This window comes from Canis lupus, chromosome 9 (assembly GCF_048164855.1).
Source record: "Canis lupus baileyi chromosome 9, mCanLup2.hap1, whole genome shotgun sequence".
In the NCBI taxonomy this organism is placed as follows: domain Eukaryota; kingdom Metazoa; phylum Chordata; class Mammalia; order Carnivora; family Canidae; genus Canis; species Canis lupus.
In genome coordinates this window covers 74,724,486-74,736,240 of record NC_132846.1, presented here as the reverse complement: position 1 = coordinate 74,736,240, position 11,755 = coordinate 74,724,486, and the positions used below count along the sequence as shown (strand labels likewise).

Genomic DNA, 11,755 nt, shown 5'->3' with positions numbered 1-11,755 from the left:
GCCCAGGGCCCGATCCGGGAGACCCTGGATCGATTCCCACATCAGGCTCCCGGTGCATGGAGCCTGCTTCTCCCTCTGCCTGTGTCTCTGCCTCTCTCTCTCTCTGTGTGTGTGACTGTCATAAATAAATAAAAATTTAAAATAAAATTAAAATAAAATAAAAGACAAAGATTGAGTTAAAAAAATAACCCCAGTTAGACAGGCATCAAAAATAAATAATATTGCTTAAGTTTCACTAAGTAGATGAAATACTCTACTAAAAATGAACTATATTAATGAAAGTGTAAAAAAGGCCACAGAGAAATTCAAAGATAAGTACATTGGTAAATTTGAACGTCATATACTCACAGTGTGATCTACACAAAGTGATTAGAATTTTGAAGTAATCCTTCTTTATAACGTGTAAAGATGGAATTTAAGTTTGGAGTTGCTTATGTAGTCAGAGGACATGCAAATTAGACCCTCTCTCCACTCATTAAACCAGCCCAGCATGGACCCTGCAGCCTGAAGAGCATCCCCAGCTCAGGATTCTCAGGTGACCCCGACCTAGGATCAGGACAAAATACAGACAACTCACCATGAAGTTAGTGCTCAGCTGGGTTTTCCTTGTCACTATTTTAAAAGGTAATTCATGGAGAACAAGAGACATTGAGAATGTGAGTGGAGGTGAGTGAGAGAAACAGGGGATGTGGGACAGTGTCCTGACCAGGATGTCTTGTGTCTGCAGGTGTCCAGGGTGAAGTGCAGCTGGTGGAGTCTGGGGGAGACCTGGTGAAGCCTGGGGCATCCCTGAGACTCTCCTGTGTGGCCTCTGGATTCACCTTCAGTAGCTACAGCATGCAGTGGTCCGCCAGGCTCCACGAAAGGGGCTGCAGCGGGTCGCATGGATTTATGCTAGTGGAAGTAGCACAAGCTATGCAGACGCTGTGAAGGGCCGATTCACCATCTCCAGAGACAACGCCAAAAACACGCTCTATCTGCAGATGAACAGCCTGAGAGCTGAGGACACCGCTGTGTATTACTGTGTGAGGGACACAGCGAGGCGACCTCAGTGTAAGCCCAGACACAAACCTCCCTGTAGAAGGGGATTGAGACCACCAGGGGGTGCACACTCCTCACCACTTCTGTCTTGAAGGCCCAGGAGCAGGTGCAGATGGAGGTTCTGGGCAGGTTTCCTGTCGGGGTCTGGGTTTTCTCTCCATGGAGCAGTTTCTCCCAGGGAGGCTCTCTGGACACATGATTCTGTGTTTACCTATTCCATTCGGATTTCTTTTTTTTTAGGAAGCAACTATTGATATGGAGATAACACACATATGCTTAGACTTGATTACACTTGTGACTAAATATGAAATAATTACAAATATATCCATGTTGAGAATGATGGATATGAGGTCAACCAGTAAATGTAGCCAAAATCCAAGTAGAGAGAAATGATCTGAAAATTTGGAAAATGAGTAAAGTGATATCATGAAAACAGCAAAAAGCATGAAATAGAAGAGACCTGAGGTCCTACCCAGACTCTCAGCTCAAAGCTGTCCGCTATTGAAGGTCATCAACTGGTTCCGAAGGTCATGTGTGCACACAGTTCACACATGAACCATAATCTTCTACTGGACCCCTGAGGATCCTCAGGGTGAGGAGCTGTATTGGGAGACTTTCCGTCTAGAGAGAATAGCTCATGGAGCCTTCAGGTGTTGATATTGCTCACTCTGTGTGACCTCTACCATCCCCATGTTGAATCATAAGCCCATGTAATGAGGGGAGCAGGTGGGGCCTTAGGGGAGCACTCAGGTCAGGAGGTGCAGTGTCATGTCTGGATAAGGCCCTTTATATGCAGGACTGGGAAACCTCCATTCTCTTGTCCCCACGTGAGGGAATAATTGAAAGGATATGATAAAATCTGGGCTCTCTCCAGACACCACATCTGTCTGCACCTGGAACTCAGGCTTCCCAGACTCCAGAACTATGGGAATGAGTGTCTGTTTTTTAATCCACCCAGTCCATGTATGATGTTCCAGCAGGGGGCACAGGAAAAGACACTAGTGACACGTGGACCCATTCACTGATGCTATGGTTTTTCCTGCTGCATTTGTCGTGAAAAGTCCCTGATAACTTCCATCCATGAGGTAAAGGGTGGATTTCTCACATGTTCACTCCTGCAGAGAGGAGTAACCTGTGGACAATCCTAGGACTCTGTGTGAACAAGGCCCAGTGGACACGCAGAGTGAGAACCTTTACAGGGAGTCAGGGGGTTGGGAGATTGTGTAACTTTAGTGTAAGGATGATGATTTATCAACATTTCCAGGGAAAGGGGATTTGCTGACCCTGTGGGACTTGAATCTGAGCATCACCTTCCAGATGCTGATAGAATGATGGCTGTGAGGGTCATGAGAGCAGTTTGGTGCTTTCCAGACTCCTTTCTTGTCTGAGTCTTTTGTGAGTTTAACTATGTAATTCCTTGGAGATGGTCTACTTTTGTTAAATCTCATGTGAGTATCTGTACTTCTTGGAATTTGAAGTCTGTGTAATTTGTGATTAGGGAGCTTTTCCCTTACTATTTCATGGAATAAATCATCTGCCCCTTTTTCTCTCTGCCCTCCTAGGGTCTTCTATCTTAGGAATGTCATTGTTTCAAAATTTGCTGATTTTCAAAAATCTTCATCTTTGGTTCTTTAACTGTGTTTCAGCTTTTTCTCAGTCATTATTTTTCATAATTTTATCTTCCTTAATGCTGACTTACACCTCCATTTTTTACATCATCATTTTATGAGCTCCATTTTGGGTAGCAGCTTCATTATATTATTTTTAATTTGGCCAGAATCAATTATAGCTCAATTATCTCAGCAGAAATGGAACCTCAATTGTTTTCTATCCTTTCTTCAAGTCCACCTTGTATTCTTTATATCATTGTTTTACATTCCAGTTTAGACATCTTGCTGTTAACTGTATTGACTAAAACAGTGATCAAGAGGTTTTCCTCTGCAAATTTCTCAACAAGACATTAGCCAATAGGATCTAACAATATATTAAGAAAATTATTTACCATGACCATGTAGTATTTATTCCCGGGACACAAGGCTGGTTCAACACTCGTAAAACAATCAATGTGATTCATCATATCAGCAAGAGAAAAGCCAAGAACCATATGATCCTCTCATTAGATGCAGAGAAAGCATTTGACAAAAATACAGCATCCATTCCTGATCAAAACTCTTTAGAGCGTAGGGAGAGAGGGAACATTCCTCAACATCTTAAAAGCCATCTACGAAAAACCCACAGCAAATATCATTCTCAATGGGGAAGCACTGGGAGCCTTTCCCCTAAGATCAGGAACAAGACAGGGATGTCCACTCTCACCACTGCTATTCAACATAATACTGGAAGTCCTAGCCTCAGCTATCAGACAACAAAAAGACATTAAAGGCATTCAAATTGGCAAAGAAGAAGTCAAACTCTCCCTCTTCGCCGATGACATGATACTCTACATAGAAAACCCAGAAACCTCCACTCCAAGATTGCTAGAACTCATACAGCAATTTGGTAGCCTGACAGGATACAAAATCAATGTCAAGAAATCACTGGCATTTCTGTACACTAACAATGAGGCTGAAGAAAGAGAAATTAAGCAGTCAATCCCATTTACAATTGCACCCAAAAGCATAAGATACCTAGGAATAAACCTAACCAAAGAGGTAAAGGATCTATACCATAAAAACTATAGAACACTTCTGAAAGAAATTGAGGAAGACACAAAGAGATGGAAAAATATTCCATGCTCATGGATTGGCAGAATTAATATTGTGAAAATGTCAATGTTACCCAGGGCAATGTACACGTTTAATGCAATCCCTATCAAAATACCATGGACTGTCTTCAGAGAGTTGGAGCAAATTATTATATAAGATTTGTGTGGAATCAGAAAAGATCCCAAATAGTCAGGGGAATTTTAAAAAAGAAAACCATATCTGGGGGTATCACAATGCCAGATTTCAGGTAGTACTACAAAGCTGTCATCATCAAGACAGTGTGGTACTGGCACAAAAACAGACACATAGAACAATGGAACAGAATAGAGAACCCAGAAGTGGACCCACAACTTTATGGTCAACTAATATTTGATAAAGGAGGAAAGACTATCCACTAGAAGAAAGACAGCCTCTTCAATAAAATGGTGCTGAGAAAATTGGACATCCACATGCAGAAGAATGAAACTAGACCACTCTCTTGCACCATACACAAAGATAAACTCAAAATGGATGAAAGATCTCAATGTGAGACAAGATTCCATCAAAATCCTAGAGGAGAACACAGGCAACACCCTTTTTGAACTCGGCCACAGTAACTTCTTGCAAGATACATCCACGAAGGCAAAAGAAACAAAAGCAAAAATGAACTGTTGGGACTTCATCAGGATAAGAAGCTTTTGCACAGCAAAGGATGCAGTCAATAGAACTAAAAGACAACCTACAGAATTGGAGAAGATATTTGCAAATGACATATCAGATAAAGGGCTAGTTTCCAAGATCTATAAAGAACTTATTAAACTCAACACCAAAGAAACAAACAATCCAATCATGCCCTGGCCAGGTACCATAGAAACAAGAGCAACATTAATAAACATAGTGACACCTAAGGTCAAACCAAAATAGTCATTTACTCACCCGGGGCACCTATGGTTCTAGGAAAGAACATAACAATTTGGGTTGGAAATGGAAGTGTCAGTGTCCCCCTCCCATGGAACAGGAGACGTGGAGATCAGACTACACAGGGGCTTCCATGGTTCCCGAAACCAGGATGAGCCTCCACCACCATCCAGATACCAATTATCCATGGGAATAAAGAAAGTGGTTGGACAGATTGACATATAGTTATTATGGACATGTCTGGAGTATCTTGGTTCTTCACCTTTATTTCTCCATCCTCTGTGCTCCTCATGGACAGGTCCCTGCATGTACATTGAATATTTCATGAATTATCAATCTATCACAGAAGTCATTCTTCCCTTTTGCATATTCTATATTTCTCTCTGGCTCCTATGCTTCTGTCTCTGAACCCCAAGATTTCAACACATGTATAGTAGAGGGGAGAGTCTCAAAACATTAAAATTAGCAAGTTAACATTGTTTGTTTTTCTATTCCCCAGAAAAATCTTGATATAATGCAGTTATTTATTGCTTTCCTTGTGACTTATCATTTCTGTATTCATTGTTTCTTCTCTGTACATTCTTTGTTCCCCAATATTACCAGGTATTTACATAACTAGCAATGATGGACTCCCCATTTACACTTTTCACTGTAGGAAGAGGCTCAGCCAAAGGAAAGAGTAACATTCCTGATCCTCTGAACACCCACAGATTTCTACTGGCAGAGCTCATGTTTCCTCTGTGTCCTCATATGGACCATGGTTCCTCAGCTGTGACCTTGGACCTCGTGTTCCGGCTCAGCCTGGAAGCTAAGGAGGCCCCAATCCTGCACCCAGCTCTTCACCTGCAACAGGACAGTTTCTTTTTTTAATATTTTTTTTAATTTTTTTTTAAATTTTTATTTATGATAGTCACAGAGAGAGAGAGAGAGGCAGAGACACAGGCAGAGGGAGAAGCAGGCTCCATGCACTGGGAGCCCGACGTGGGATTCGATCCCGGGTCTCCAGGATCGCGCCCTGGGCCAAAGGCAGGCGCCAAACCGCTGCGCCACCCAGGGATGCCAGGACACAGTTTCTTAAGCACAGGTGTCTTGTGCTTAAGGAATGAGACCTGCCCTCTGGAGCCCCCTGTGTAGGTTCCAGCGGAGGTCCATTCCCTCTGAATCACAGGCATTTACTCATGAGGATATTTGATGACCCTCTGCACACAGGACCACCACATCAGGGACTCTGGAGGGATTAAAGCTTATGGGCTACAGGACGCCTATGTGTCTGAGGAGTAGAATGAAAGGCGTTCAGGGGCAAAAGTGACACCAGCTCTATGAGAGGGCCCTCCATATTCATACAGACCACAGCCCCCAAGCCATGGACCTTGGACATTCCCTCTTTTCATGGGGGTCTTGGCCAATACATCTTCCTACTTTTGGTTTGTTGGTTTAACCTGAATATCTATGAGGGTTCTGGCAGAAGCCTAGATACAGGAGACCCTGCTGTCTGAGGTGCAAGGAGCAGGTGTCAGGAGGAGTGTCCACCAGCAAGATGGAGCCCCATGAATGGACAGAACCAGAGCTGTCTGGTAATGAGTACTCATGTGGAATCTGGGTTCACTCTCAAAAAGCTGAACCCACTCACCTGCCCCTCTAATGCCCAACCCACCAGGTGACCTAGAGCATTACATGAGTAAGCTGACATGATGCTGATATTTCTGCTCCTCCAATTCTCAGGGTCAACTCTTCCATAATCATGGGTCACCAGGCACTCATCTGTAGCCCAGAGATGGTGAATGGATGGTAGCTCCTGTGCTTCCTCTGCTCAGGCTGTAGTTCATGCCTGGTGGTGTCCACGCTAAACCACAGCAGTCAGCACAGCCCAGACTCCTTGCACTGACCAGGTCTCCTGTATGGTGGGCATGAACTCAGGGCCCATCCCTGGTCAGAGGTGACACATACTTGAATGTATCCTGATGTGTGATGTGTGCAGCCCTATTGAGGATGACCATGAGACAAACTGGATGATAATACACTGGGGCAGTGACCAGAATCCTCCCAGAGCACATCATTACTGGTGACCCTGTAGAAGACCCACAAGGACTGTCTACACACAACATCAAGATCCATTGAGGAGGTATTTTATCCAAAACAGAAGCAGGTGCATCTCCTCCACTACGGTCTTTATGTGCAGCTCTTCTATTCTTGAAACATGACCCATATGCGAGCCCATCTGCACAGGTGAGACAGATACTGATCTCCAGGAGGGATAACCTCAGTTCAGAGACACTTTCATGTCACTCAGGTAGGAGACGCTGATCCAACATGCAGCATTCCAGGAACCCTATTCCCGCATCAACTGCTGTCTTTGCTTCTAGGGAGGCTGCCCTTTCCAGGGGCCTCCATGACCTGAATTTGGGTTCTTGTCTGTGTTCTCTGGGAAAGGGGACATCCAGGGTCTGCAGGTTTACTGATATATCCCCCCATGGGTATGGGGTAGAGTTCTGGAAGCAATGACAGAGTGTGTCAACCTGGGAATGATACTCTGTAGGGCAGGCCTGGACCCTCTTATCCACAGACCTGCAGGTTCCCAGATGCTGGGAGAACAAACAAAACCAACATGCAAAAACTTCCCTATCTCTGCTTGAATCATATTTTCTTCAGAGTTGTTGTGAAACAAGTCACACCCAGGCCCAGAATCAATGTGGAGGACACTGCCCATGAGATTGGTGCTGGGAAGAAGGGAACATTGGGATCCTTACTGCAAATATCAGCTACAGTGTGTGTGTGTGTGTGTGTGTGTGTGTGTGTGTGTGTTATTGGACAGTGGAGGTGCAATGGGTTGTGAACTGCCTCTCTGCACAAGCAGATATAGTCATATGGGATCTTCAACACCAGGAACCTAAGTGAGATAAGAGGCTTCCCAGAGAACTCTGACTTTCTGGCCTCCAGTGACTATGGACTGTATCAGTGCATCTGGGGGTCCAGGCAAGTGGCTCCATTAGGGTTCAGTGTTCAGACCCCCCTTGCTTGGGGTCTCCCTGCTGACTTCACAGCTTGGAAGGCCAGGTCGCTATTGCAGGAGATGTTATCAGAACACATGGTGTCATCGGAAGAGCTATCTGAAGGCACATCACACCCATTGTAGGGGTAGAAAGATTTCCTTCTAGAGTCTTAGGCTTCTTGAATAATTACATTGACATAAGACAACAGGATAAAAAGAATATCAATTTTGAATATATAGGAGATTGTGAAACATAAAGACACAGAGATGTCAGTAAAGTACATAGGATTTACATCTTTATAAAGCGTGGGGATTGGGAGGCATGACAACACAAAGGAAGTAGGTCTGTGGAAATAAATTATTAAAGAAATAAGGTTTGTTTGTACAGTTTCTTGGGCTTAAAATCCTATTTCTGGTACTAAAGAAATCACGCCTCTGGAACAGTGAGGATGGTTTTCCATCAGAAGACTTGTCTTCAGCTCAGGGAGTCAGGGAGGGTCAGGGTATCTCTGCACTGGCTGTTTTTTTTAGTACATTTAATTACATGGACACACGTTTGGTGGCATATTAAGCACCCCTTCACCATGTAATACAGGAGTTGAGACCCTTCAGTAAATACCCTGTGAGCCCAGACAGCGTCCTACTTGCAGGGCCCAGGTCAGGCCTGCAGGGGACGCTCAGGACCACCACGCAAAGGACTGCTGCCAGAGAAACAGCTACACAGGGTTCTGGAGAAGGCTTTCCTCTCAGAAGTTGGAGTCACCTTGTTCAGGAAACAATCTATATTTTAATTGAAGTTTGATTTGCCAACATATAGTATAACACCCAGGGCTCATCCCATCAAGTGCCCTCCTCAGAGCCCATCATCCAGTTCAGAAATCCATCTAAAATGCAAGTAGGACAGGGAGAGCTACAGGCTGTGTAAGTCTCCTGTTCTGTCAGGAGCATTTGCTAAACTCTATACAGTGAGGAGCACATTTGCAGAGCATGCAATTCCACCACTTTTACATATCTGAGGTGTGAAGAGATAGAGGTGGGAATGCACTGATTACCGCATTGGATGCAGCATATTGGAAACACACTGATCCAAGAATAAGACATTCAGATCTCAGAGCCAACATCAGGTTCAGAGAGTCTGTCATTCAGAGGTGCCTTCACAATGAGGAGGATTTCCTGTGGCTTCTAGACCATCGGTGGGAGATGTTGTGCTTGCACGCAGTTCAGGAAACTGGAAGGGGACCTACATCGTCAAACAAGGATTAAGACTTGGGTATCAGGTTCCTACATAGCACAGTCCTGTGATGGAGATCGGCTCCTTCTCTAGATGAGGCTTGTATTGAGTATGAAATGCTCCATCTCATGAATTTTCAAATCATGCAAGATGCAATAGGCTAAGTATGGGAATATCTGTGCCCTGAGCATCACCCAAAACCTGCACATGCTCCCTCCAGTAGCCCCTTATATTGCAGCCCTCACCATGGACTGCTGGAGAAACCTCTTCCTGCTGGCACTGGCTACTGCTAAAGGACACTCTAGTTTCTAGTCTGAAGACAGTATCAGGCCAGTCAAGGATGTCTATATCCCTTCCTGTTCCTCTCCACAGGTGGGGACTCTGAGGTCCAGCTGGTGCAGTCTGGGACTGAGTTGAGGAAGCCAGGGGCATCCATGAAGGTCTCTTCCAAGATGTCTGGATACACCTTCATTAACTAATGTATGCATTGGGTATGACAGGCTTCAGGACTAGGGCTTGATTAGATGGGACGAAATGATCCCAAAGATGGTGCCACAAGGTATGCACAGAAGTTCCAGGGAAGAGTCACCCTGAGGGCATGGCCTCCACAAGCACAGTCTGCACAGTCTGCAGTCTGAGGACACAGCCGTGTACTACTGTGCAAGACTCAGTGTGAGAACCCACATCCTGGGAGAGTCAGAATCCCTGGTGAGAGGACAGTTTTGGTGGTGGGCTAAGGAGGTGACAGCAACAAGGGTTCTCCTCCTATGACTTCCTCATAGCAATGAGCCAGGGGTTTTGGACAAAGTTAATATACTCATGTGCACATCATTCTCTCCAGCAGGGTTTAAAGCTACAGTTACACTGAAAGAATGATCCTGGTTAAACACTTTGCATCAAATTAATTTTATTACTTGTTGTAGTGGGGATATTTGCAAACTATGCGGACAGAAAAGGGGGAATTCCTTGAGGTCTCATCTGTAAAGTATTGGAAGGTGTTGTGCTTCAGAATCTGAGACTGTTGATTTGTCTGCAAAAGGGTCAGAAATTTTCCCACTTTATTCTGAAATGTGACAATATGCTTGGAGAAAAGAAAGAAAGTGAACACCATGGATGAATTTTTCCAACCCACTCTCTGTTTCAGCAGCACACACATCACATTCTAGTAGGACATTCATGAACTTATGGTCACAAGTCCTGGGCTGACAGGTGTGCCAGGTTCAAGCTCAGTCTACGTCAGCACATCATCCTTGCAATACCCCCCTTCAGTGCTGAGTTTCTGCAGAGGCTCCTCCCCACCCAGTCCACCCCAATGGTGTCTCTGTCCCTAGGGCATTTCTGGGAGTCACCACAAACATGGGCATCATTGGATGACCTGGGATGATGTGACCTGAAAACCCAAACCATAGTCTTCCTTGGCCACAGTTTCCAGGAATAACACACAAGGCTCAGGTCTGCACACGTTAATTCCCTTACCATCTGGAGGGCTACATAAAGTCAAATAATAAGCAATGAAGCAGCATAACAGGTTATAAAAACAATGCACAGAAGTAAGGTACATTTCTATACACTGACAGGGATACAGAAGAAAGAGAAACCCAAGAATAAATCCCATTTACAATGGTAAAAACAACAATACTTAAGCGTGATCCAAACTAAAGAAGTAAAGGATCTGTACTCTGAGAACTGTAGAAACATACCTGAGATGATGATGATCTCTGTGCTGCATCAGAGGAACATTGTTCATGTTCTATAAAGCATAACTCTGCTCCATGAGTTAACAGGCCCCCATGTCAGGTACTTGTCTCAGGAGAAGGGAGGCAGCCTCCCAGTATAGGAATTGTACCTAAAGGAACCCCCTTACACAGTTGGTGGGAATGTGAACTGGTGTAGCCACTCTGGAAAACTGTGGAGGTTCCTCAAAGAGTTAAAAATAGACCTGCCCTATGACCCAGAAATTTCACTGCTGGGGATTTACCCCAACAATATGGATGCAATGAAATGCCGGGACACCTGCACCCTGATGTTTCTAGCAGCAATGTCCACAATAGCCAAACTGTGGAAGGAGCCTCGGTGTCCATCAAAAGATGAATGGATAAAGAATTTGTGGTTTATGTAGACAATGGAATATTACTCAGCTATTAGAAATGACAAATACCCACCATTTGCTTCAATGTGGATGGAACTGGAGGGTATTATACTGAGTGAAATAAGTCAATCAGAGAAGGACAAACATTATATGTTCTCATTCATTTGGGGAATATAAATAATAGTGAAAGGGAATAGAAGGGAAGGGAGAAGAAATGGGTAGGAAATATCAGAAAGGGAGACAACAGACCATGGAAGACTCCTAACTCTGGGAAACGAACTAGGGGTGGTGGAAGAGGAGGAGGGCGGTGGGTGGGGGTGACTGGGTGGTGGGCATTGAGGGGGGCTCTTGACAGGATGAGCATTGGGTGTTATTCTGTATGTTAGCAAATTGAACACCAATAAAAATAAATTTATTATTTAAAAAAAAAATAAATAAATAAAAATAAATAAATAAATAAATAAATAAATAAATAAATAAATAAAATTCCCACCAAAAAAAGGAATTGTACATACAGACCACAGAGTGGGTGCCCTGTGTTGGTGTCTGCGACCTCGAGGACATTGGTACTACATCCAGGATGTGCAGGTGTCCTGGAAGAAAAAGATCATCAGCCCAGAGGATCAGGATCAAGGTCTCCAGTTGTGCCTATGCTGTGCATGCAATGGTTCATGTGAGGTCAAGTACATCAGTGAGGAAACTGAAAGAAATATCATCTTAAGAGTTAGAAACCATAACAAATCTTTTTATTTCATTTTTTGCATATTATGAACTTTTGTATATATATTCTTTTATTGGAGTTT

At 44.0% G+C, this 11,755-nt stretch overlaps 1 pseudogene; it reads left to right on the top strand.

The window, feature by feature from the left end:
- The first annotated feature begins 511 nt into the window (after nucleotides 1-511).
- LOC140639519 (immunoglobulin heavy variable 3-74-like) lies at nucleotides 512-9,342 on the top strand (annotated as a pseudogene).
- The last annotated feature ends 2,413 nt before the right edge of the window (nucleotides 9,343-11,755 follow it).